This window comes from Phascolarctos cinereus, unplaced genomic scaffold (genome assembly GCF_003287225.1).
Source record: "Phascolarctos cinereus isolate Bilbo 61053 unplaced genomic scaffold, phaCin_HiC Scaffold_2;HRSCAF=192, whole genome shotgun sequence".
Lineage (NCBI taxonomy): Eukaryota > Metazoa > Chordata > Mammalia > Diprotodontia > Phascolarctidae > Phascolarctos > Phascolarctos cinereus.
In genome coordinates, this window is record NW_027555625.1 from 192,132,208 (window position 1) to 192,158,642 (window position 26,435).

A 26,435-nucleotide genomic window follows, 5' to 3' on the forward strand; every position below is an offset into this window, starting at 1 on the left:
ACATTTAGGGTACTAGTAGCAAAGTCAATATTTTGACCATTGTAGACCTATGTGATTTTAGTACCTTTAGCACCTGTCTTCCACCGCCTTTATTGTCTCACCTCTCTTTCCACTTCTTTGCTACGGAGTCAAGAATATCTAGGTTCAAGAAAGCTGAGGTAAGGGCAGCTAGCTGGTGCAGTGGATAGAGCACTGGCCCTGGAGTCAGGAGGACCTGAGTTCAAATCCAGTCTTAGACACTTAATACTTACTAGTTGTGTGACCCTAGGCAAGTCACTTAACCCCACAGCCTACCAAAAAAAAAAAAGTTGAGGTACATAGGAAATCTCAGTGGAATCTAGGCAGAAGACAGGATAGATCAGGGATCACGCTAGGTCAGCAATGCCTGCTCCAATTAGCCAAATTCCTTCTAGTGTGATCTGGGCAGTAGGGTGAGATAGTTTGGGGGAAAGGATGTTGTTCTGCTCTAATAGGTCTTCAGGAGAGATGTAATAAGGGAGGATTGTTGAGAACAGGAACGGTCTCACTTTTGAATTTGTGTGCCCAGTGCTTAATACATAGTAAGGGTTTAATAAACTTTCCATTCATACTTGATTTTTTGTGGCAAGGAAAAAGTCAGCAGAAAAGCCAAGTTTCTCAGGCGTTTATTTCTTAAACATTTTCTCCTTGCAAAATAGAAAACTTTAATCAAGAACTTTATGGACCAGTGAATGAATCAGAAGTCAGACTCTCAAGAACAGAAGTGGAGGACAGAATGGAAGTTGTATTCCTTGGACAATACTCTATCATTCTCTTCTTTTAGAAAAGTAGAGAGAAAAGGACTAGAAAAAGCCAGAGTTCTACAACCTGTTCAGTGTCATTTAAGGGCTGAGGAAGAAAAAAAGATGTTAGTGGTTCTTAGGGCAAGAAACCAAGGCAGGGAGAAGCAAAGCAGGTCTGTGAACACAATATAAGGATCAATTCAAGATGGAACCTGGGAACAGTAGCAGAGAGAACATTCAGCTACTGGAGACCTAGGCAAATCAGTAGGTTAGAAACCAATCAAATGTGAGGAATCAGGTAGTACGATGGTGGGCATAGAAAAGGGTCTAGAAGGAGAGAGGCAGGAGCAAATCTCGGGATATCATTAATCCAAGGTCCACTGACGAAGCAGATAAGCTTCTTTTTGGAGAAGGATAGCAGTTTAACCTATATGGAGTGGGGCACCCTCTACTAAAAATAAGATAGGTTCCTGACATCCAATTTCCAAGCCCAAGTTTTCAAGAACTTGGGCATTACACTGAGCTTTAAAAAAAAAAAAAATAGGGGCAGCTAAGGGGCGCAATGAATAGAAAGCTCTGGCCTTGGAGTCAGGAGGACTCCATCATTTGAGTTGCCTGGTTCTCTGTGAGTGGAAGGAACAAGGTTCTAAACAAGAACTTTGGAAATGGGATAAAGCCAAGAACCAGAAACCCCTCCAAGTTCAAGACAAAACTTATAAACTATCACTGTGGACTGGTTTAAAAAAAAAAAAAAAGAGCACTGGTCCAGAGACCAGTGGCTGAGAAATGTTGCCCTAGGCCATCATTTAACTCAAATCTCATTGCTCTTTCAATAGCTTTTAGATTCAATTAAGTGCCCTCACTTCAGGCACAGAATGATTCCAATTCCAAATAATTAGAAGTTTTGTTTTCATTTCATGTTATTCCCTATCCTCTGAAGAAGTCCTACTATGATGCGTCACTGTGCATAGAGGTAACCTTGTTTCTCAAAGGGTACGCCAGTAGGCAATGTCTGAAACTCTGAGAGGTCTCAAAGGTAGAAATACTTCTATGGATCCCACAGTAAACTGTGTCATTATGGAAACAAGCATCTTCATAGTCTGGGTAGTAAGTGATGAATGTTTTGGTCATAGTAAAGGATGGAACAGATAAAAATACAAACCGGCCCTCAGAAATTTTGTGGCCCCTTCTGGTTTTTAAAGTGACAGTGGCAGAGCAGAAAAGAAAAAATCAAAAAGCAATAAAAATCAGCGAGGTCTCCAACTGTCAAGAAATATTGATTTAACTATTAGTACTCTTACTATGCAATCTTTGTCCAAAAATTACAAGGTTGGTGCACTACTTAAGGAACGGAATAATATGATATTGATATGCATGCTATAAATGAAAACAGAAGAAAAAGAAGTTATAGCTAAATGGGAGAACCACTCATAGGATCTCCTTGGAGAGGTAAATAAAAGACTTTAAAAAGTTATATTCAATATGCAGTTATGAGCAATAAGAAACGTCATTTGGGCCTCTGGTCATCTAGCTTTGCAGCACTCAAGATGAATATTAGGAAAAGAAAAAACTTATGCACAGTTATCTGTTTAGAAGAAGAACAAAATCCTGCAAACTAAATAAAGATATACCTTGACCCTCAGTAATTTCAATACAAAGATAAACATCAAATCACCTTATCTCAGAGACAGAAGTGGATCTCAGAGGACCCCTTATCCAGAATTGGATTAAAAATTCCTTCTACAATGTATTTTCAAAATGAGAGGTTGAGGTAGGATAAACATGCAATAAAAAAGAAAGCAAAATCTTTATTTTAAAACACACTCAGGATGAAGAAATTAAAGAGACCAAATACAAATTTAGTATGAGTCAACCCAATTGCCTCACTAAAAAAAAAAACATCAGTATACAACTCCACCAACAATGCATTAGTGTTCCAATTTTCCCACATCTTCTTCAACATTTATCATTTTCCTGTTTTGTCATGTTGGCCAATCTGATAGGTATGATGTGGTGCCTCAGAGTTGTTTTGATTTGCATTTTTCTCATCAATAGTGATTTAGAGCATTTTTTCATATGACTACAGATGGCTTTAACTTCTTCATCTGAAAACTAACAGTTCATATCCTTTGACTATTTATCAATTGGGGAATGACTTATATTCTTATAAATTTGACTTAATTCACTACATATTTTAGAAATGAGGCCCTTATCAGAGATGCTGATTGTAAAAATTCTTTCCCAATTTTCTACTTTCCTTCTAATCTTGGTTGCATCGGCTTTGTGCAAAAACTTTTCAATTTAATGTAATCAAGGTTATCCATTTTGAATTTCATAATGTTCTCTATCTCCTGTTTGGTCATGAATTCTTCTATTCTCCATAAATCTGACAGGTAAACTATTCCTTGCTCTCCCAGTTTGCTTACAGTATCTGCCTTTATATCTAAATCATGAACGCATTTTGACTTTATTTTGGTATAGGGTGTAAGATGTTAGTCTATGCCTAGTTTCTGCCATACTATTTTCCAGTTTTCCCTAAACACTAATGCACTGTTGGTGGAGCAGTGAAATGATCCAACCATTTTGGAGAGCAATTTGGAACTATGCCCCAAAGGGCTATAAAAAATCTGCATATCCTTTGACCCAGCAATAGCACTTCTAGGGCTACATCCCAAAGAGATCACACAAATGGGAAAAGGATCCACATGTACAAAAATATTTGTAGCAGCTCTTTTTGTGGTGGCAAAAAACTGGAAATTGAGAGGATGCCCATCAATTGGGGAAAGGCTGAACGAGTCGTGGTATATGAATGTAAAGGAATACTATTGTGCTGTAAGAAATGATGAGCAGGAAGACTTCAGAAAAACATGGGAAGACTTATATGGTCGGATGCAAAGTGAAGTGAGCAGAACCAGGAGAACGTTGTACATAGTAACAGCCATGTTGTGGATTACTAATATTGATAGACTTAACCCTTCTCAGCAATGCAAGGATCTAAGACATCTCCAAAGGCCTCGTGATGGAAAATGCTATCCACATCCAAAGAAAGACCTATAGAGTTTGAATGCAGATTGAAGCATACTATTTGCTATTTTTTTTTCTTCTGCTGTGTTTTGTTTCCTCTTTCTGGTGGTTCCTCCTATTGGTTTTAATTCTTACTTACAACATCACTAATGTGAAAATATGTGTAATAGGAATATATATGTATACCCTGTGTCAGATTGTGTGCCATCTTAGAGAGGGACATGGGGAGGGCAGGGGAGAAAAATTTAAAATTCAAAAGCTTATGAAATGATTGTTGATAAATCTAAATAAATTAACAAAGTTTAAAAAAAAGAATATCAGAAGGTGTTGGACATAGTGAGCACTGAACAATATCATTTTAAAAAACACTATAATAAGTGACAGGAAATGTTTGACATGATAGTCATTTCAGAATCAGGTATCTATAAAAAGTTTAGATTGACTGGTTAGAGCAAAGATCAAAATCAATACCAAGTTATAAACAGGTTAAAGATCAGAAAATATAGCATGTAATTGAATTTAAACAAGCTATAAACTCCCCAAAATGGAAAGCAAGGAAAAGGAAAAGACAAGATTATTATCGTTTCTTACAGAAAATGAATCAATGTAAAATATTCTTCATAATAAAGAGACCAAAAGAACCCTGAAACCTCTTAGCTAGCAAACAACTCTGTTTTACCAAACAGAGAGATATGACAACCACAGGCAAAATAGGTCTAAGATGAAAACTAAGACTGAAGATGATGGAAAATTACTAGCAATATCACGTCACAAAATGGTAAAAAGAAGTTGAAGGGAAAATAATCCGACAGGAAGCTTCTTGTGAGACTCAAGTAATCCAGCTAATTTCAAGTGCATTCAAAGAGGAAACTGAAATAGGGATAACAGCTGGGAAAGAGACCTATTATCAGTGGTAAGAGTAGAACAACAGGGTTTCTACTTTATCCCCTTAATACTGGATATAAGTAAGTGGCATTCTTAAGAGGAAGATGTTAGAAAAAGCACCTGAACCTGACCAAATAATTTCAGAATATCTGAGCTAGAAGTTATTTAATTTTAAAAAGTAATGGATTAATTCTCATGATATCTCAAAGAAGGGTAGATTTCAAAAGAACAGAAAAAGTGAAAGATAGTATTTCTGCCCAAAAAGGTAATTAAGAAGACACTGGCAACTATCAGCCCACCACCTCATCTACATAAATCCTTACGAGAATAGTCATATTTTCATAGAGAATATTCATATCAAGCAGATCTTTGGTGAAAATGAGAAGGAAAAAGGCAAATTTTCATTCGTATTTCTTCAGCAAATATCTACAGTTGCATAAATTACTGTTTTGTATAAAAATATAAAATCACACCATAACTAAGCTTTACTGACTTCAAAAAAAGCATTTGACCCAGTAGTACAAAACATGTGACTGAATGACTAACTGAATGAATGAAAAGGTATTTATTAAACACTACATGTAAAACATCGCAGGAAACACTGGATATACAAATACAAAAGACAGTTACTGCTTTCAAGAAGTTCATGTTCTAATGGTGGAGGTAACAAATATAAGAGATTTCAGTGGCAAGTCAGAAGGAAAGGTTCCATGGTCCTTAGGATACAGCAGTAAAGCAGGTATAATCCATCTTCACTTACTGTCATGTCTCTAGATAATAGCATATTGTTTCTGATACTGAACCATTTGATGATACCAAAGATTTTGGTAATAAAAATTTTTCTTTCTGGATCTTCAATAACTGTGGTTTCTGAGAAGGTAGTTATATAACACCCAGAAAAGCAACTGCCAGATCACATCTTCATAATTGTTACTTCCTGGGATAATGGGCAAGAGGGCTGAAGAGGAAACAGAAACAGTGGTCAGGAGTGAGGGTGGGGGTGGGGTAATCCACTTCAAGAGTCTTGGGTTTACATACTCCAAGATGCTATGCTACTTTGGACAGGCTGCCCCTTAGGTAGTAGTTGATCAGGAACTGGTAGGCATGGCTTGTTTGTTTGCCATAGAAGCTGCTTAACTGGCTGGATTTCGGGAAGGGGGTGAAGGGAAGCATAGGTTAAATGCAGAGCCAGTGATCTCTGAGGTATGCTGCTATTTCCTGAGTATGCCCATTGGTGACAGTTGGCCAACAGCTGGAATTAGTAGTGGGCAGACAGTTATATCTTTAAACATTTATTAAGTGGCATTTATTAAGTTGCTAAGAGTTAGGGATATAAAGAATTCCCAAGGAAACTCATAGTCTAAAGGAGATAGCATGCAAACAGCTAAGTATAACAAGCAAAAGAAAAGATAAAGTAGAGATAATGAACAAAGAAAAGACATCAAAAGGGAGAAGTACAAAGAAAGGATTCTGGTAGAAGATAAAATAATCTGGAACTAGAAGAAAGTCAATGAAGCCAAGAGGCAGAGAGGAGGAGGAAAAGTACTCCAGTCAGAAGTGACAGCCAATTCAATTAATCAATGTTGTTGTTAGTCCTTTCTTAGTTCTGTTTGATTCTTCATGACCCCATTTGGGGTTTTCTTGGCAAAGATATTGGAGTGGCTTGCCATTTCCTTCTCTAGCTCATTTTACAGATGAGGAAACTGAGGCAAACAGGGTTAAGTGACTTGCCCAGGATCATATAGCTAGTATCTGAGGCCAGTTTTTAACTAACTCGGGTAGATAAGTCTTCCTGACTCCAGGCCTGGCACTCTTTCCACTGTACCATCTAGCTGCCCTCAATCAATCAATATACATTTTGAAAGTGCCTACTATGTGCTGGGCCCTGTGCTAAATACTTGAGGATACAAAAAGAGGCAAAAGACAGTTCCTGCCCTCAAGAAGCTTACAAATATAAACCAGATTAAGGGGAAATAATTAAGAGAGGAAAAGCACTGTAATTAAGAGGGGTTGGAAAAGGCTTCCTATAAAAGACAGGACTTTAGTTGGGACTTAAAGGAAGCCAGGGAGGTCAACAGTTGGAGCAGAGGACACAGAACATTCCCAGCATGGGGGACAGCCAGAGAAAACGGCAAGAGCTGAGAAATGGAGTGTCTTGTTCATGGAACAGTCAGGAGATCAGTGTCACTGGATCAAAGAGTACATGTTGGTGATTAAGGTGTAAGAAGACTGGAAAGGTAGGAAGGAACCAGCATATAAAGGGTTTGAAAGTCAAAAAAAGCATTTTAGATTTGATCTTGGAGGCAATAGGGAGCCACAGGAGTTTACTGAGTAAGGAAGCGACATGCTAGATGTGTGTTTTAGAAAAACCACTTTGGTGGCTGAACGGAAAATGGACTGGAGTAAGGAATGACTTGAGGCAGGCAGATCCACCAGAAGACTATTGCAATAATCAAGGCATTAGGTGATGAGGATCTCCACTAGAGTGGTAGCAGTGTCAAAAGAGAGACAGGGGTATATTTGAGAGATGTTGCAAAGAAAAAAATCCATGGACCTTGGTGACAGCTTGGATGGAGAAGGAGGGGTGACAGTGAGGAATCCAGATGACTCCTAGGTTGGGAGCCTAAGGGACTGGGATGAAAGTGCTGCTCTCTATGGTAATTGGGGAGGAGTGGGGTTTAAATGGAAAAATAATGAGTTCTGCTTTGGACAAACTGAGTTTAAGATATTTACTGGACATTACCTTCAAGATGTCTGAAAGTCAATTAAAAATGTGAGATCAAAGAGAAGAGGGTGATCAAGTGTCAAATGCTGTAGAGAGGTAAAGAAGGATTGAGAAAAGGCCTTTAGATTTGACTGAAAGACCCCAATGTTCGGGTAGTCCTCCGACCTTGAGAAACCCTCCCAGGATCAACGCGAACACAACTCCGGATGCAAATAGCAAGAGGTTTATTGAACTTACGAGTACTCGGGCGACTCAGTCACCTAGAGGGACTGGCGCGCCGGGTGGATTCTTTGGTCTCATTTTATAGCAAAAAAGCGCGGGTACAGAAGCGAGGAGCAAGATCATTGGTTAGTTTGAATAAAAACTCCGGTCACGAGAGGGTTCTAGAAACTGCTGAGGGGCACCCTAGAAACTGTTATGAGCTCAGCTATTTCTGGGAATTGTTTGCATAAGTCCGGGGTGGGGACTCAGGTGCATGACCACAGATATCCCGTTTGGCACTCCAAATCTTCCTTGTTTTTCTTGCTCTGACCTTTTACTGTGCCTGGCTGCACCTGTCCCTAAACCTTGGGCCCTCCGGGTAGTTTCCATACTCCACGGAATGATTTCTGCCTCATGATTTCTGCCTCCTTCATTCCCCCATTTTCTTTGAGGGTAGCTCTAATCATAGAGCAGAATTAAAGGTTATCCTCGTTGTCTAGGGTCTGGTACTTGTGCCTGAGAACCAGAATCCTTACTGCACTAACCCTATCATTGATGAATTGCACTAACTTATTGATGACACAAGGCCCGAGGGTGAGTAACAGAAGGAGGAGTAGCAGGGGACCAGCAAGGGCAGACAGTAAAGTAGTAAGCCAGGGGGAACGGTTGAACCATCCCTCGTACCAACTTAAATTCTTTTGGTGCTCTAACTGCCTCTTATCTAACCTTTCCTTGAGTCTCCTGGGGCCACTCTCATCCCTATAGGCGAGTTGACGACCCAAGCTAATTTTAAATTGTGGACTTTATTAGCTATTAGCGCGCGGCTGCCAGGGATATTCACATCCAAATCAAGCAGCCCCCATCAGGGGTTGAGCTAGGGTTTATATAGGGAGTATACAGGACAGGGAGGGGGATGGATCTTTGAAGTCTGGCAAGAGGAAGAGGTTTTTTTGGGGGGGGCTGGTCAAGGACACCCTTCTCCCTCTGTGTAGATATGATAATGCTCTGCAAACTTTCTCACAATGGAGGCTTCCAGAGATATGATCTGAGGGCTGTGGCCTGAGCAGCCAGATAAGGGTCTTGCTAAGGAATTTGGAGTTTTCCATGGCCTAAAGGGTTCTACTACCCAAATGGTAAAATAATGTTCTGCATTACATTCCCCACTTCTTTTGTGTACCACGTCAAACCCTTGACGTGGTTGGGGCTGCCTCATTATAGGGTGCAAAGAAGGCAGACACCAGGGTCTGATAACGGGGACCTTTAACCAACAGTAACTTAACTAAATTAATACAGGATCTAACAAAGTCAAGGAGCCGATTAACTAGACAAGGACCAAGAATTAGGGCTATAGTAAGGAGGAGCAAAGACCCGGCTAAGGCAGAAATAAGAATGGTTAACCATGGGGAAGTCCAAACAGGCTGTGGTACCAATTTTCGTTCCCTTCTCGTTCCCTCTGCCTGTCTGCAATATTTTTCCGTGCCAGGGAAAGGCTCTCCTGAACTACACCTGAGTTATTGGCATAGAAACAGCAGGCCTCCCCTAGGGCGGCACAAAGGCCACCTTGCCTGAGAAACAATAAGCCTAAACCCCTCTGGTTCTGCAGAACCATCTCTGCCAAGGAGTTGACCTGTCTCTCCAGTTGGGATATAGAGTGCTCCAGATGACTGACTGAGGTCTGCATCGACCTGAGCACTAAGTTCCTGGTAACTGGCCTCTCCTCGGACTAGGGCAGCGGTACCCACAGCAGTTGATCCCACTAACCCCAACCCCACTGAGGATAGGGATGAGGAGGGGAACGGCTCGCTTGCTTCAGTAGGACACACTGCCCTCATGACTGAAGTACTCCCAACCCTCCAGGCCCTGAAGAAGGGAGACCCTGGGGATAATGAAGACTAATATACATAGAGGCTCAGATTCTTTTAGGAACACTGCAGCGGAGACACACTGTGTGATCCCATCCAGACAGGCCCACCAAGTGCCGGATGGCCCTGAATAAAAAGAGGAGGAGGATTGGGGAACAACCACAGTACTATTACAGACAGGAGAGTAAGGAGAAGTTTTCAGGGATGTGGTGGATGAGGTAAGACAGGTACCTTTTCCTTGGACATCCCCCACGGTCAACTTAGGTTGTTCCCACCGACAATTTTCCGAGTCTGGGCTATGGGAACCAGAACCATTAACTGCCACTCCCACATAGTGTGGGGGTTGTGCATCCATACACAGCCAGCAGCTAGGTCCTAGGTCAGGCCGGGTGGAGTTGACAACGCTATGGATGGCTCGGAGCAGTCTCATAATCGAGGGGTGAGGAGGATCTGCCTGAGGGGTCCTACTAGGAGCCAGAGGAAAAGGGAAGGAGAACCAAGGAAAAGGGGGGATGGGCAAGTAGGTGGGGGCATGTGAAACAGGGAGGGGTAGTGGAAAATAGGGAAATGCAGGGGGGTCAAGGGAGATTGAATAGACAGTGGGAATAGATAATGGAGGGAACAGGAAGGCAGAAGTTTGAAAGGCATCTGCACAAAATCAAGGTGGGGCTAGGACTTTCAAAAGGAGATAAAGGAAGGCCTTTCTGGGGCCTATAGACAAAAGGGAGCCAGATCTGAATAAGATTAAAAGGTAAGGCTAAGGCTTTCAAAGGGAGATGAGGGTCTGGGGCCTGTGAGTCAGATTCCCTTTGAGGCAAAGAGCGAAGATCTTGGTTTGGGCCCCGCCCCCATCATCCCCCCCTCAAACAAATAGGAACCAAATTCTTTTGGTGAAAAGGGGCGGAGGTCTCTGCTTCTGAAACTGCTTCCTGCTGGCAAGGGGCGTAGAGCTGTCCCTGCCTCTCTGGGTCCCGTTCGAGGGGTCAAACTTCAAAACCTGGCTGATGCCAGGTTCAGTGGACTAGAGACCTTGGGTTGGTATACAGTCATCTGGAAGTTGATGGCTCCGACCCTAGAAGAAAGGAATCTGGCAAGAATATTTAGTAAACATGGACCAAACAAACACAAGAGAAGTATGATCAGTAGTGGCCTCTGTGTTTTCTTTCTGGAGTCCCTGCAGAACTTGGTTAAGGAAGAATTAGTGCCATCTGCCCTGAGTTCCTACTCCCCCCTTTTAGTTTTTGGCAAAGGAATCATCCAAGGAAGAGGACTGCCATAAGAGCCGGACCCATACTGCCAACCCCCCACTAAATAGTAAACAAGAGCAAACAACAATATGCATACCTTACATTAATCCACAGGCCCCAATACATACATAGATATATGAAAGAATCCATTTTAACACAGTGCATATAGGATCTTAAATGTTTCAGTCATGCCATGTTTCTCTGATGACATGGAGAAGATAAACCACAAGCCATTTCCCTTTTAACATTATTAATTGTAACACAACTTTAAACAAGTATGATATTACCCAAATAACAAAATAACATTCTCACAAACCCCTGACCTAATTGTAAAGAACCTTAACTCATATAGGAACACACACAGAACACAAGTCCCAGTTCTATAGTACCCTAAGATGTCACATTGCCTAAGGAACATTTCCAAAATGAGCCCTAAAAAGCTTGCATGCATTTCTACTCTTGTTCATAAAACCTCACTAAATTGGTACAAAAGTTCTTAAATAACACAAATTCCAGAGTAGTATTAAGGAAACTAAATTCCTAAGTATTCCAGAATCCCTCATAAGTCTTTAGTTAAAGGCACATAGAGATAGTTCAGTTTTCCCAGTCACACAGGACTAGGTTCAAACAAACAATACAACAAAGTTTACTCATAATTCGCAAAATTGCATAATTACATTAAGTCAGGTACAGATTGAACCAATCAGAGAGCTCACAATAGATTAGTTTGGAAAAGAGAGATTTACATGTAATCAGGGTAACAAAGAAAACCTTAGACAGGAATCATACAAATCAATACAATCAGTATTACCTATATTAACTAACATTAAGTTCCTTGCTCATGTACAATCGGTTTAATTCATAGGCAGTTCAAAAAGGGAGCTCTGCTTCTCTGGCTTAGTGTAAAAATCCAAAACTGTGATCTTCCTACCTAAACATGCTTAAAGCTTGTATGCCATGATAGATACATCTTGGAAGCCAATCATATCAGTCTAATCCTATTGCTTTTCTCAAAATTTGCTATCCTATTTAATTAGACATCTATCACATTACAGCTTTGTCTATTATTGTGTGTAAACATTTCCTCCTTAGGGGGATGTTATCCCTATATTATTATTATGTGGCCATGAATGTACTTGCATCCTATTACGGTAACACAGGGATGTTCCAGAGGGACAGGGTCATATATCATATCAGAAGGAAAGAACTTCCTTAGCTCCATTTGATTCAAAAAGGAAATAGCACAATTGGGAAATAGAGTCAAGAAGATCCTATCTAGGCTGTGTCCAAGGTTGTCCTCAAAAGTCTTCCCAGGAACAGACTTCCACCTTTATCAGTTATCAGCCTGCAGCACATGCCATTCTACTATTGGCTTTATGGCAACTCAGACAAGTACCCTGGTAATCAAAGCTCAAAACAATAGTAAATGTCTGTCCCATAAAATCACAAATCCTGGATAATAAGAATTTAATCTCACTTGGTAATAGTAAGAGACTGATCACAGAAAAATACTACTGCTCTCATAATTACTTTAAACAATGGGAACATCTTGAGGTGAGTATAATCAATTGAACCCCAATAAGGGCCAAAAACCTGAACTAATTCTTTTTTTTTTCAAGTGAACCAAAAACACCCCTTTCCAGGACCAGATAGAACTGACCAACATTCTTTCTGTTTGTTATCACTGAGCCCAAGATGTCTGGGACCAAACACTCTCCAGAACAATGGGACTTTTCTTATCTCGGTATCTTATGGACATAGACTATGCTATGTCATGTTAATGGTAAAAGAAACACAGATATCTTGGTCTATAATTTCAACGGACACTTTGACACCCTCCCGCTCTATTGAATTACAACCCATTCAATTAAGAAAATTCCCTTCCCATGCCACATGTCAAACAAACATATGGAAGCTGCACTTTTTTTTTTTTAGGGCAGATGACCTTTCCCCCCCCCCATAGTTTCCAGGGATCCTGGTAAGTTTACAAAATAAGGGGAATTGCCATGTGCCCCTCCTTTTCACACACAAGTAATCAACAATCTTAGGTTTTGATATTAAAACAATAACCCCAAAACTTAGTTAACAATCTCACAAATTTTATAAATTATAACAAAACAATTTCAACTGAAAATTCCCTTTCAATAGAGACAAAATTTGAAAATATTATACTTCCTTGAATTACAATATTTAAAAGGAAATGTTACAAAACAGGATCATATAAAATGCCCCAACAGCCAAATTGACTCCTTTTTTTTTTTGAAGACACAATTAATTTAACATTCTAGATTATAAAAGAAATTGCCCTTCCAGCAACATAACTAATACAATTGACCCAATAAAAAAATCTTTCTTCTTTCTAGACCCTTTCACCAGGTCCAACAGTCTCCTGAAGACAATCCTTTTGACTGCAGAAATAATAGAAGGATTAAAAGTCCCCTCCGGTGGCCATCCCACTTCGAACGTGGGCCACTCGGAGGAACAGAAGGTTTGCCACTTTCCCTTTCTTATCTCCACGGAAAGATTGTGAGCCCTTGTCTTCACGTCTTTCCAGTGATCTAGTGTAAGAGAGAGAGGGGTCGACTCACCTGTCCCATTCTGGGGGTCCCGAAGAGTGGAATTACGACCCAGATAATGATTATTATTGAAATAAAAGGAAAAAAATTATATGGCGGCGTAGACGTATATTAAAAAGACAGGAAAAAGAGTCAGAAGGTAGGGTATGTCTCTCAAGACAGTGCAACTGTGAGATCAGAAGAGAATTATCCCTTGCCGTGGGATCCACCAGGCGTCCCTGGTCCTCCCCTGATCCTGGGACGTCTCCCAGGATTGCCGGGCGGTGAGCCCCCGAACACGTCTGTCCGCTACTCACGGCCTCGATCTTAGATCGATTAACCCGGAATAAACTGAAACCAAAAATGCGCGCACACCGAATAGACAGTCAGAGTTTTCGGAGTCAGACACAGAGAGAACATAGAGCGATCGCTGGCCAGCTTACCTCCCGTCGGTGGTTCGGCGGTCCTTGGGTGGGAATCTCAGATCCCGGACGAGCCCCCAAATGAAAGACCCCAATGTTCGGGTAGTCCTCCGACCTTGAGAAACCCTCCCAGGATCAACGCGAACACAACTCCGGATGCAAATAGCAAGAGGTTTATTGAACTTACGAGTACTCGGGCGACTCAGTCACCTAGAGGGACTGGCGCGCCGGGTGGATTCTTTGGTCTCATTTTATAGCAAAAAAGCGCGGGTACAGAAGCGAGGAGCAAGATCATTGGTTAGTTTGAATAAAAACTCCGGTCACGAGAGGGTTCTAGAAACTGCTGAGGGGCACCCTAGAAACTGTTATGAGCTCAGCTATTTCTGGGAATTGTTTGCATAAGTCCGGGGTGGGGACTCAGGTGCATGACCACAGATATCCCGTTTGGCACTCCAAATCTTCCTTGTTTTTCTTGCTCTGACCTTTTACTGTGCCTGGCTGCACCTGTCCCTAAACCTTGGGCCCTCCGGGTAGTTTCCATACTCCACGGAATGATTTCTGCCTCATGATTTCTGCCTCCTTCATGACAATTAAGGAATATTAGTAACTGTAGAAAGAAGTGTTTCACTTGAATGATGAAGTCAGAAGTCAGACTGGAGAGACTGAAGAAAAGAATGAGAAGAGAGGAAATGGAGGCACCTAGTGTAGACAGCCTTCTCAAGCAGTTTAGACACTAAAGGGAGGAGAGCTATGGGACAAAAGCTACTGGGGATGGATGGACCAACTGAGGGATTTCTGATGATGGGCAAGACATGGGCATGTTTGTAGGCAGTAGGTAAGCAGCCAGTAGACAAGAAGATAAGAGAAAGAGTGAGGATGAGAGTGGGGCCATCTACTGGAGAAGACAGGATGAAATGGAATCATTTGTGCATGTAGACTTTTTCTTGGCAGGAAGAAGGGCCACCTTATTACAGTGAAAGGGAAGAGAGTGGCACAAAGCATCCAGGAGATGAAGGTTGAGGAGGAGCTGAGAACTAGGGGAACAGTTACAGTTCTGTTTTAGAAATGTTGAATTTGGGATACCTCTGGGGCATGCAATTCAAAACGTCTATTATGTGGTTAATGAAGCTGAACTAAAGTACAAAGGAGAGGCTGGGACTGGATATATAGATCTGTGAGTCATCTACATAGAGATAATTAAACCTCTGGGAACTGATGAGGTCACTGACAGAGAGCAGTTTAGAGAAAAAGGAGAAAAGGGCCTAGGGCAGAGCCTTAGGGAACACTCACAATTAGGGGGAATGGCAAGGATAGCGAACCAGCAAAAGAGATTGAGGCATAGTTCCACAAATAAAGGGAAAATCCAGAGAAAATAATCAGCATGAAAATCCAGGGAACAGGGAGTATCCAGGATGATAAGGTGAACAACAATGTCAAATACAGCAAGGAAGTCAAGAAGGATGTGGATTGTCAAAAAATAAAAAAAAAAAAGATTTGACAATTAAAAAGATCATGGGCGTAAACAGAGACAAGAAAACAATATATACAATAACTACAGCAATGTAAATGGAAAGAACTACACACCAAAAATTCAAAAGTGAATGAAACAAAACTATAAACATCAGCAGGACTTGAATGAAGAGATATGAGAGGACAAGCCCAGTACAGCCTTCCATGAAGGTGAAAAGTCCACAGGTGTTACACATTGCACATGTCTTCAGACTCTTTCAATGTATCAATCACTTGAGCTGATTCTTTTTCCCTTCTGAAAATATTATTTTTTATATGGAATGGCTCTCTGGGAGGGGAATGAGGAGGGAAACATGGGAGAGCTAAGATAATGTAAGAGAAGACACCATTAAAAACAGAGAGACAAAGGCAGTCAGAGACAGAGAAAATTACTGTGAAGGCAAACTGCTAGAAAGAATAGGAAAGAATGAGATCAAGGGTGTAAATAGGGAAGTTGGCCAACTTGAGCAAGGAGAAGGCAGCTGGTGGCACAGTCACCTAGTGCTGGAATCAGGAAGACCTGAGTTCAAATTTGGCCTCAAATACCTACTAGCTGTGTGACCCTGGGAAAGTAAGTTAACTTCCATTTGCCTTAGTTTCCTCATCTGTAAAATGGGGATAATAATTGGTGTGAAGCTCAAATGAGATAATGTTTGTAAAAAGCATTTAACACAATGCCTGGCACATAGGAGGCACTTCATAAATGTTTATTCCCTTCCCTGCTTTTCCAACTTCATTAGCAAAGACTAGAAGAGAAAGAAGAGATGTGAAGGTTGATATCAAAAAGTACAGGATTAAGAGAAAGGCAGGCCTTTCTATCCCAGGCTCCATGTAGAGCAGCACCCGTCACAGCCGCCGAGATGTTGATGCCCAAGAAGAACCAAATTGCCATCTATGAACTCCTTTTTAAGGAGGGAGTAATGGTAACCAAGAAGGATGTCCACATGCCAAAGCACCCTGAGCTGGCAGACAAGAATGTGTCCAATCTCCATGTCATGAAGACCATGCAGTCTCTAAAGTCTCGTGGCTATGTTAAGGAGCAGTTTGCATGGAGGCATTTCTACTGGTACCTCACCAATGAGGGCATTCAGTACCTCCGGGATTACCTTCACCTGCCCCCTGAGATCATGCCTGCCACACTCCACAGAAGTTGTCCTGAGACAGGAACGCCAAGGCCCAAAGGTCTGGAGGGCGAGCAACCTGCTGCGAGCAACCTGCTAGGCTTACTAGAGGTGAAGCTGACAGAGACACACACAGATGAAGTGCTGCTCCCCCTGGTGCTGACAACAAGGCTGAGGCTGGGGCTAGATCAGCAACAGAATTCCAGTTTAGAGGTGGATTTGGCTGTGGACATGGTCAACCTCCTCAATAAAATCTGTAGAGATATGTTTCATACTGAATAAAATTTGGGGAAAAAAAGAGAAAGGCAGAAGAAAAAGTAACATGCTCAAACAAGGACTGTGTCAGAATCATGAAAGATATCTTGCAGGAAGGAAAAAAAGAAAAGGATTCACAAGTGAATTCTACCAAATATTCAAAGAACAATTAATTCCAATATTATATAAATTGGAAAAAAAAAGAAAGGATCCTACCAAATTCCTTCTATGACACATGTATATTCTTGCGCATAAACTAAGGAATTAGAACAGAAAAAGAAATTACAGACCGATATCCCTAATAAACAATGAAGCAAAAATTTTAAATAAAATATTATCAAAAAGGCTAAAACAACATATCATAAACATTATGTATTATATTCAGGTTGGGTTTATAACAGGAATATAGGGTTAATTTAATATTAGGAAGGCTATAAAATTAATAAACAACCCAAGTAAGTCAATTGATGAAATAAATAAAAATTCCATGATTTTATCAATAGCTGCAGAAAAAGGTTTTGACAAACTACAACACCTATTTCCATTTAAAACACTAGAAAACAGAAATAAATGGATCTTTCTTTAAATTGATAAAGAGAACACATCTAAAACCAGGAGCTAGCAATATATGTAAGGGAAATAAATCAGAATCTTTTCCAATAAAATCAGAGATGGAACAAGAAAAGGGATGCCCTATTGATGGAAGAGATTCTCCAGAAGCTATAGTTTGCTTATGACATTGTACTAATTACACCAATCTCTGCTATAGGTCAAGACTCTGTCAATGAGATCCAAGGTTATTTGAAAGAGATAGGTCTAACTAATCATATTGGCATAACAAGGTTGACAAGAAATACTTATCATCCAGCATATAATATGAGAGTGAACAAGAAGGCAATTCAGTTAGTGTTATCAGTATATGCTTCTTGGGTAGATAATACAGATAGGTAATCATCCCATACCTGAAAAAGAATACATTCTATAGCATAATAATAATACATTTTCATTATAATTCTTGTTTTTCTCATATTATATTTAACAGAATTCAGATAGAAATGGTCCTGGGACAAATTGTTCAAACATGTCACAGATGGATAAAATGATAGATTTTTGCAACTGAATAAAAGTATTAGAATGTAAGCTTAACTTCTATAGATTCTCCAAAAGTATCTTTAGGGTAACTCAACAGCAGACTGGATATGAGAATGATACATACTTTATGCTGTTCCCTTTTGCTTTTGGTCAGCCAATCAACTAGCGTTTATTAATCTCTTACTTCACATTAAAAGCACTATACCAAGGCCAAATAGAAAGATAGTCCCTGCCCTCGAGGACCTTAAATTCTAAAATTCAAAAACAACACATAAAAGGAAGCTGAAAACAAAGTAGTAGATGAGAGAAGACAAAAGTACATGGAAGGGGAGGAATGGTGGAAGAAGACCTAAGTGCATCCTGGAGAAGACCGAGACATGGCTTGTCAGGACACCCTCTTTAAATGGAGATTCTGGGAGAAGTCATCCAATCAGAGGAGAAGGTCACAGGGGCAGAGGGTGTTTCTAATACATAGATTCAAGTGCTAAAGTGAGGCTACAGGATGCAAAGCTGAGGCATGGTAGAGGAAGCTCTGAATGAAGCCTGAAGGGGATTCAATCTTATCTTTCTACTTATTTGATAAGTGCCAAATTTTAAATATCACAGTATACAGCAATATACTGCACAATTTCTACCATTTATTTGCAAAAAAAAAATATGCATTTATCAATGAGCTCAGGCTCCTCAAGGAAAATCTTTTTGTAATTTCTGGTAGCAGTGACCTAGTCTTGCATCCACATAAAAAATACTTTTTTTTTCCTTTAAACTGTTTCTGGATGATGATGATTCTTCCAGAGATCCACTCCATATATCCTGTCACCTTCCTACCTATCGAAATAGAAATGTACTTTACCCACATTCTCAAACCTCACCTCAACTCCTTGTCATGGAAATTGCGATAAACTTAATATTACCATTGCTTCTGGACATGGCAGGTTAATTAAGACAGCTAAGTGGAACAGTGGATAGAGTGCTAGACTTAGAGTCAAAAAGCCTAAATTCAAATCCTGCTTCAGTCTGGACAAATCACTTAACCTCTCTCAGCCCCAGTTTCCTTATCTGTAAAATGAGGATAAGAGTAGCATCTACTGCTGAGTGTTGTTGTGAAGATCAAATGAGAGAACACATATAATGTGCTTTATAAATCTTACAGTGCTATACAAATGCTAGTTATTATTATTAATCAATGAATAAACATTTATTAAATTTCTACTATATTCCAGCACTGAGGATACAAAAAGATGAAGAAGACAGTTCTTGCCTTCAAGGAGCTTACAATCAAAGGGAAGAAAAAGGAAATGGACCTATCTGAACAAAAATATTTATAGCAGCTGTTTTTTGTGATGGCAAAGAATTGGAAATTGAGGCAACACCCATCAATTGAGGAATGGCTGGAAAAGTTGTGGTATATGATTGTCATGAATATTACTGTGCTGTAAGAAATGACAAGCAGGATAATTTCAGAAAAACCTGGAAAGACTTACATGAACTGATGCAAAGTCAAGTGACCAGAACCAGGAGAGCATTGTACACAGTAATAGCAATACTGTATGAGGAAGAACTGTGAATGACTTAGCTATTCTCAGCAATACAATGATATATGACAATCCCAAAGGATTCATGATGAAGTGTGCTATCCACGCCTAGAGAAAGAACTGATATTGTCTGAAGAAGCACAGTGGTTTTATTTTCTTTCTTCCTTCCTTGCTTTCTACCTTTCCTTCTTTTCTGTTTGTTCAACTAATATAATAGAAATGTTTTACATGATTGCACACGTATAACCTATATCAGCTTGCTTACCATCTCTGGTAGAGGAGAAAGGAGGGACAGAGGGATAGAATCTGGAGCTCAAAACTTTAAAAAAATTTAAAAATTGTTTCACCATGTAATTGGGGGAAAAATAAAATATTAAAAAAAAAATCTAATGGAGCAGACAACATGCAAGCATATATATGCAAAGCAAGCAATATACAGGATAAACAGTAAGCAACTAACAGGGTAATAGCACTGGAATTAAGAGAGGCTGGAGAAGGCTTCCCATATAGAAGATGAGATTTTACATGGGAATTAAAGGAAGTTGGGAAAGTCAGCAGGTAGAGTGGAGGGAGGAAGAGTGCTCTAGGCAAGGGGGATAGCTAGGGAAACTGCCCAAAGCTGAGAGATAGAGTGTCTTGTTCCTGAAACAGCTAGGAGACCAATGTCACTGGATCAAAGAGTGCATGTTGTAACAAAACTGGAAAGGCAGGATGGGGCCAGGCTATGAAGGGTTCTGAGTAAGCTATTATTCTTCTGCCTTCTCTTATACTATGTCTCCATTCATCTTCAATTTGTTTTTCTCTTTTTCCTTACCTATTATTTCTCAGTCTTTTAAAATTTTCTTGTCCTGCAAATTCATTCTTGTGCGATGGTTTAACTATGAGAGACCCATTACAGTTTTGAAGGTGGCGCTTTTAACATCTAGCACATTCAGATAGGAGTAGTATTACCAACTTCTATGTACAGATAGGAATATAACCTTCCTATCCACTCCCATCTCCAATATAAAGAATGTTGAATGTGACATATTATTTTTGATGCATTCTGACAGTGAAAAATCATTGCCTAAAGGTTAAGGCAGAAGCCAAGGGAATCAGGAATTCAGTTTCATTTTATAAAACCATGACTTGGAAAAGGTTGCTTTTATGTCCATCAGCAAAACAGGGATATTATTAGCCAATCATCTTCACCTTTGTGAACATATTTCTAATGATTCTTTCTACTGTAGAGTTTGCTTAAGGTCTAAGGCTGCAAAAACATGTGACCTGTTGTGCTGCCAGTTTGTTTCACAAAGGCAGATGGCCCCATTAGTCCAACTTAGGTTTATCTTGATAACTATTTGTAATAATTCAAACCAAATAAATATCATTCAACTGCTGCAAAAGTTATAATAGAATAAACAAATAAGTGAATGCAAAATGTAGAGTAGCAGATTTGAGAGGCCTCACTTCATTCAATCTTTTTATTTTTAAAGGTTTAGTTATATAAATAAAAATCATCATATAAGCTATGGATTTTAAGAAAATAATAATAATAATAATAATGTACCAATTACAAAACTAGATCATTATTCCAGTCTCTGGAAGAACAGATGCTAGCTAGAATCCTGTTGCCAGGCAACAAGGCTAACTCTCCTTTCCTTACCCTTTGGTTGGCTTTTCAGGTGTCAGTTTTTTGACCTGTCAGCCAATGTCATATGGTGTCAACCACTTGACTTCAGTCCAAACACTGCAGATCCCAGAAGACATGACCAACCTTTCACGGTCTTGGAAAAAACTTCCTTCCAGAAAATACATTACAATTGGCATTATAATAGCATACATTAACTATTCTGTATGCCTTACCTCTGATGCAGCCTTCTTTAAGAAAAATAACAAATGGAGATATATAAATCCTATTTTAAAAAAAAAAAGGTTTCAAGGCAAGTTGTGATTCAAAAACCAATCCTGCAATAAAAAACTATAAGGAATATAAATTAGTGAATGCTAGTCTAATGATCCTATACATGCTATATTCAATATTATTCTTAAGATGTAAGTATTTAGTACAGCAAAATGCTGAATTTGTAGTTAGAAGTATGGGTTCAAATCCTGGTTCTATCTTTATTACTTCTATGGAAAGATATTTATCTTTCCAGGCCCATTTTCTTATCTATAAAATGAGGTGCTTTGCTTGAATGACCTCCAAGGCATCTTCTAGGTCTAACGCTATGGTCTCTGATCCAAAAGCTATACAGATCATTATTAGTAATAATATCAATTGTATACTTTATAAGGGTACTTTCTACTTTTCATTTGATTAAATGCCAGGCTTTTAAAATCATGGTTTTTACATACAATTCAATTTTCTAGTTTTAATTACTCATTTTCCTTTCTTCCTAGACAACAGAACCCCTAAATTAATCTTTCTCTCTCTCTACTGGATTAGGGGTAGAGGGGAGAATTGCAATCTTTATTCATATTAATTGGCAAATCTCTAAGATGTTTTCTTTCTTAACCTCTTGGGGTTCATTTTTGCTCATCTGATTGTCTCTCATGCTTTCCTTTGCTAAACCCCTCTTCTACTTTTGCTTCTCTCTCAACCTGCAAATCTTGCCCTGGCAGCCTTAAAGTCACAGTGTTCGTCTGGTACCTGGGAGGGTCCTGAACAACCTGAAGAGAATTTACTAAATCACAGCTCAACTCTACTCTATTCAACAAGCATTTAAGTGTCCAGCTGGCACCAAAGCACTATGTTAAACATGGGGAATGCAAAAGCAAAAATTAAAAACATTTCAGTAAAGCTATTTGATATGCATGTATTTCAATCACAGCTACAACCAAAGTCCATAGCATTCTGCTTTTATTTTAAAAATTAATTAACAGTCATAGTAATTCTGACATATATATCCAGTAAGCAAAGTAGAGATTATAAATGGTCAAAAATATAACTTTTCTTCTTTTAAAGTAAAGTAAGACTTATAAAATGGTGATATGTACACAATACCCCTATATTCAAATTAATGTTTTCTTCCTATTTAAAGCAGATATTTTGTCATTAAAAAATATGATAGTAGGGGTGACTAGGTAGTGCAATGGATAGAGCTCCGGCCTTGAAGTCAGGAAGACTTAAGTTCAAATCCAGTCTCAGATACACAACGCACAACACGGACAAATCACTCAACTCCAACTGCCCAGCCAAAAAAAAAAATACACACACACACACACACACACATATATGATAGTGGAAAAAAGCAAGTTTGGGTATATTGCTCTCAGAGACCTTAGTCACAATTAGGAGCAAAATATTTGCACATACCTCTGTTCCCCACTGCCTTCTAAGAGAGCTCCAGAAAGCTGAGTATGAGCAGTCAATATCTTTAAACACTTCCCCTTTACTTTCAGTAGAGTTAATAATACTCTTCAAATGCTGTTACTGCAGCTAAGCCAAATAATGCCCTCCTCCCATTTATTAGGGAATAACTTAAAGAAAAAAAACAACAATATTTATTCTCTTTGAAGAATTTAAGGAAACACGTTCATGAAATACATACATGAGTCTTAACGAAATGGATGAGGGTGCTATTTCACAGGGGGTATTCAAAAGAGGACCTTTGGCAATCCTGGGCCATCGATATCTATACAAGCTTTACTGTCTGCAGCATTCCTGGGGGAACCACTCTCAAATAAAGGCATCACCTATTTTTATTGGGACAACACAAACTATTCCTACTTCCTTGGGAGACTGGAAGGATGTGTGTGTGTGTGTGTGTGTGTGTGTGTGTGTGTGTAGTTGGATAAGTAGATGGGTCTTTTTCCCATTCCATATCCAACAATCATGATTATTAAACTAAAGAAGTAGCATGGTGTAGTGGAATAAAGTGCTGCATTTGGAATCAAAAGACCTGAGTTCAAATCCCACCTCTTCCACATTTGACACTGGTTAAATAACTTCAGTTTTTCTAGGCCTTGGTTTCCTTATCCGTAAAATGAAGAGGCTGGACTTTCAGGACTTCTTAAACTTTTTCCACTCACAACCCCTTTAGCACTTCTTAAACTGTGGGTCATCACCCACAGTTTAAAAAGCACTGGATCAGATGACCTCTAAAGTTTAATATCAGCTCTAAATCTATGATTCTATGATAGAACGGGAAGCTAGGTGATGCAGTGGATAGAGCGTCAGGCCTGGAATCAGGAAAACCTGAGTTCAAATCTGGTTGCAGATACTTACTAGCTGTGTGACTCTGGGTAAGACACTTAACCCTGTTTATCTTAGTTCCTCATCTGTAAATGGGCTAGAAAAGGAAATGGCAAACTATTCCAGTATCTTTGCCTAGAAAATCCCAAATGGGGTCACAAAGAGTCAGATATGACTGAAAACACTGAACAACAAATGATAGTAGACGGATAAATACAATAAAAAAGTATTAATTCATTTTTAAAATTTCATTTAATGAAAGTTTGAGAGCATCTACTCTATGCCTAAACCAATGTTGATGAAGCACATTTCTGGTTCTTAAAATAAGCAAAAGCAAAGAAGACCTGGCCTACAGCTGCCTCAGCCCCTACTTTCACTTTACTGTGACTAATTAGTCTGGTAAGTCAAGCAAAGCAGTCAACAAGAATTTATTAAGCATTTATTTTGTGCCAGGCACTGTGCTAAGCATTGAGGATACAAAGGAAGGCAAAAATAGTCTCTGTTCTCAAGGAATTTATAATATAAATAGAGGAAATTACATGTGAACAAGTATATACAAACAAAATACATACAGGACAAACTGGAGATAATCTCAAGGGACTAGCATTAAGGGATACTGAGGAAGACTTCTCCCAGTGGTGGGATTTTAGCTGAGACTTAAGACTACTAGAGAGCAACATCAAACAGATGGCAATCTTATGATGGTGAACAGAAATTTTTAAGAGAAAAGCATGAGAACTTCAAGGGATAGAGCCAAGAATGCAAGAGTACAGTAAGCCCTCAGCTGAGCTCTCCCAACATTCCCCTCCAAATAACTTTAAAATAACACCTCAAATCGAATAATGGACTGGCAGCGCCAACAAAAGGTCGAAGTGAGACACTCTTCCTACCCAAAACAACATAGAAGGTCAAAAACAGAGATCTGTGACATGGGGGAGAAGGCAGGCTAGATGAAACCCCAGTGGTGTGATTAGGTAGTGGTGACAGAAGCAGGACCAGCTTTGGGAGCTCTCAAGAAAGAGATGCTAAGGGAATCTGGCAAGTGTTCAGAAAGAGATTACAGGGTTGTGCTAGCACTAGGTGCAGGACCAGAAACTGTTTGTCAGCTCCACTGCCCATATCCCCTTGTGGATCAGAGTTCAAAGGCAGAGAGGAGAACTTTCAGTCAAGAGACAGTGGGAGATCTGAGGGGCTTTATCACTTCTGGCTACAAGGGGTCAGGGACCCTGAGGAACACTATAGTTTCTGATCCCAACATAGGAGGGGACCTAATCAGCAGTACTGATCATAATCTCAAGGGATTGGGGATCCTTGCTCAGTAAAGACCAGAGTGCAAAACAAGTGGTAACAATACCACTCCCCAGATCATACAACCCTGGAAGCACCAAAAACTTCCAAACTCCCAGAACTAGTTCTGAAAACAGCAATGCAAAAAAGTCTGAAGTTTGAGACAATCCTCCCCACTCCAGGAACAAAGCCCAACATTAACATAAAGTCCCAAATAAAGAAACAGGGTGGAAAACTAAGCAAAAGAAAAAAAAAAAGAACCTGACCACAGAAAGCTACTACATTGACAGGAAAGATCAAGACTCAAACTCAGAAGACAATCAAATCAAAATGGCCACAAGACACACACACACACACACACACACACACACACACACACACACACACACACATACACACACACATACACATACACACACGAATTGGACACAAGCCCAACAAGAATTCCTGGAAGAACTAATAAAAGTATTTTCAAAAGAAGAGTGGTAGAGGAAAAGTTAAGTAAAGAAATGAAAGCAAAGGAAGAAAATTATGAAAAGATAATTAACAGCTTGGTGAAAGAGTGACAAAAGTACTGAAGAAAATAGTATCTTAAAAAACTGAATTGACAAAATGGAAGAAGAGGTATCAAAATTCACTGATGAAAATAACTCCTTAAAAAGCAGAATTAGGTGGGTGGAGCCAAGATGGCAGAGTGAAAGCAGTGACTTGCTCGAGCTCTCCCCCAAATCCCTTCAAATACCTATAAAAAATGGCTCTAAACAAATTCTAAAGCAGCAGAACCCACAAAAAGACAGAGTGAAGCAAATTTCCAGACCAAGACAACCTGGATGGTTGATCTCAAAGGTATACCATGCTGGGCTGGGAGTGGAGCGCAGTGTGGCACAGGCACGCAAGCCACAGCGAACCTGAAGCAGGCCTCAGAGGACTGAATCTCTGGCAGCTATGGCGGTTTCCAGACTTCTCAACCCAAGAATGCCAAAGACAACTTAGAAGGTCAGTGGGAAGAGTCTGTTTCTGCGGTGCTAAGAGAGAGGGAGGTGGTCTCAGCTCCATTCCCCAGGCACGGCCCAAGGCGGGGGCTGCCTCCTGAGCTTTCGGCCCACAGACTGAGGGGGAATCAAGTGGCTGATCTGAGGGAGATTGCAAGGATCTCTTTGCCAGTCTGAGGCAGGAATCTCTTGCTTTGGCCATATTTGGATTTGGATCACAGTTCTGGGAGGCAATCCTGGGGCAAGGAAGAGTGCTAGTGTGGTAGAGCTTGTAGTGGCTGTGCAGAGAAAACCCTCCTCAGTTCCAGAACAGAAAGGAGTGTTTGCAGTCACTAATAGACCAGAGCACAGGCCAGGAAAGGAGTAAACACCTCTCTCCCCTTATCATACCACCTTAGAAGAACTGAGAATTTACAGGTCCCTACAAGTATCTCTGAAAACAGCTGTACAAACCCATGAAGCCTGTGACAGTACATTCTCCACACCGGAAGTAGACTCTTACCTTAACAAAGAGTTTAAAACTCAAGTAACTGGCCGGGATCATGAGCAAACCTCACAAGAAGTGTCAAACCATAGAATCTTTTTTTGGTAACAAAGAAGACCAAAACATACAACCAGAAGAAGACAACAAAAGTCAAAGCTCCTACATACAAAGCCTCCAAGAAAAATATGAATCAGTCCCAGGCCTTGGAAGAGTTCAAGAGAGATTTTGAGAAGCAAGTAAGAGAAATAGAAGAAAAACTGTGAAGAGAAATGAAAGTGATGCAAGAAAATCATGAAAAACA

The 26,435-nt window shown here is 39.9% G+C and overlaps 1 protein-coding gene and 1 pseudogene across 3 annotated transcripts in view; one reads left to right on the top strand and one right to left on the bottom strand.

Moving 5' to 3' along the window:
• Positions 1–26,435, bottom strand: part of EIPR1 (EARP complex and GARP complex interacting protein 1) — a 217,278-nt gene that overhangs the window by 108,779 nt on the left and 82,064 nt on the right. The gene's annotated exons all lie outside the window — the stretch shown is intronic.
• Positions 16,045–16,563, top strand: LOC110193857 (small ribosomal subunit protein eS10 pseudogene; annotated as a pseudogene).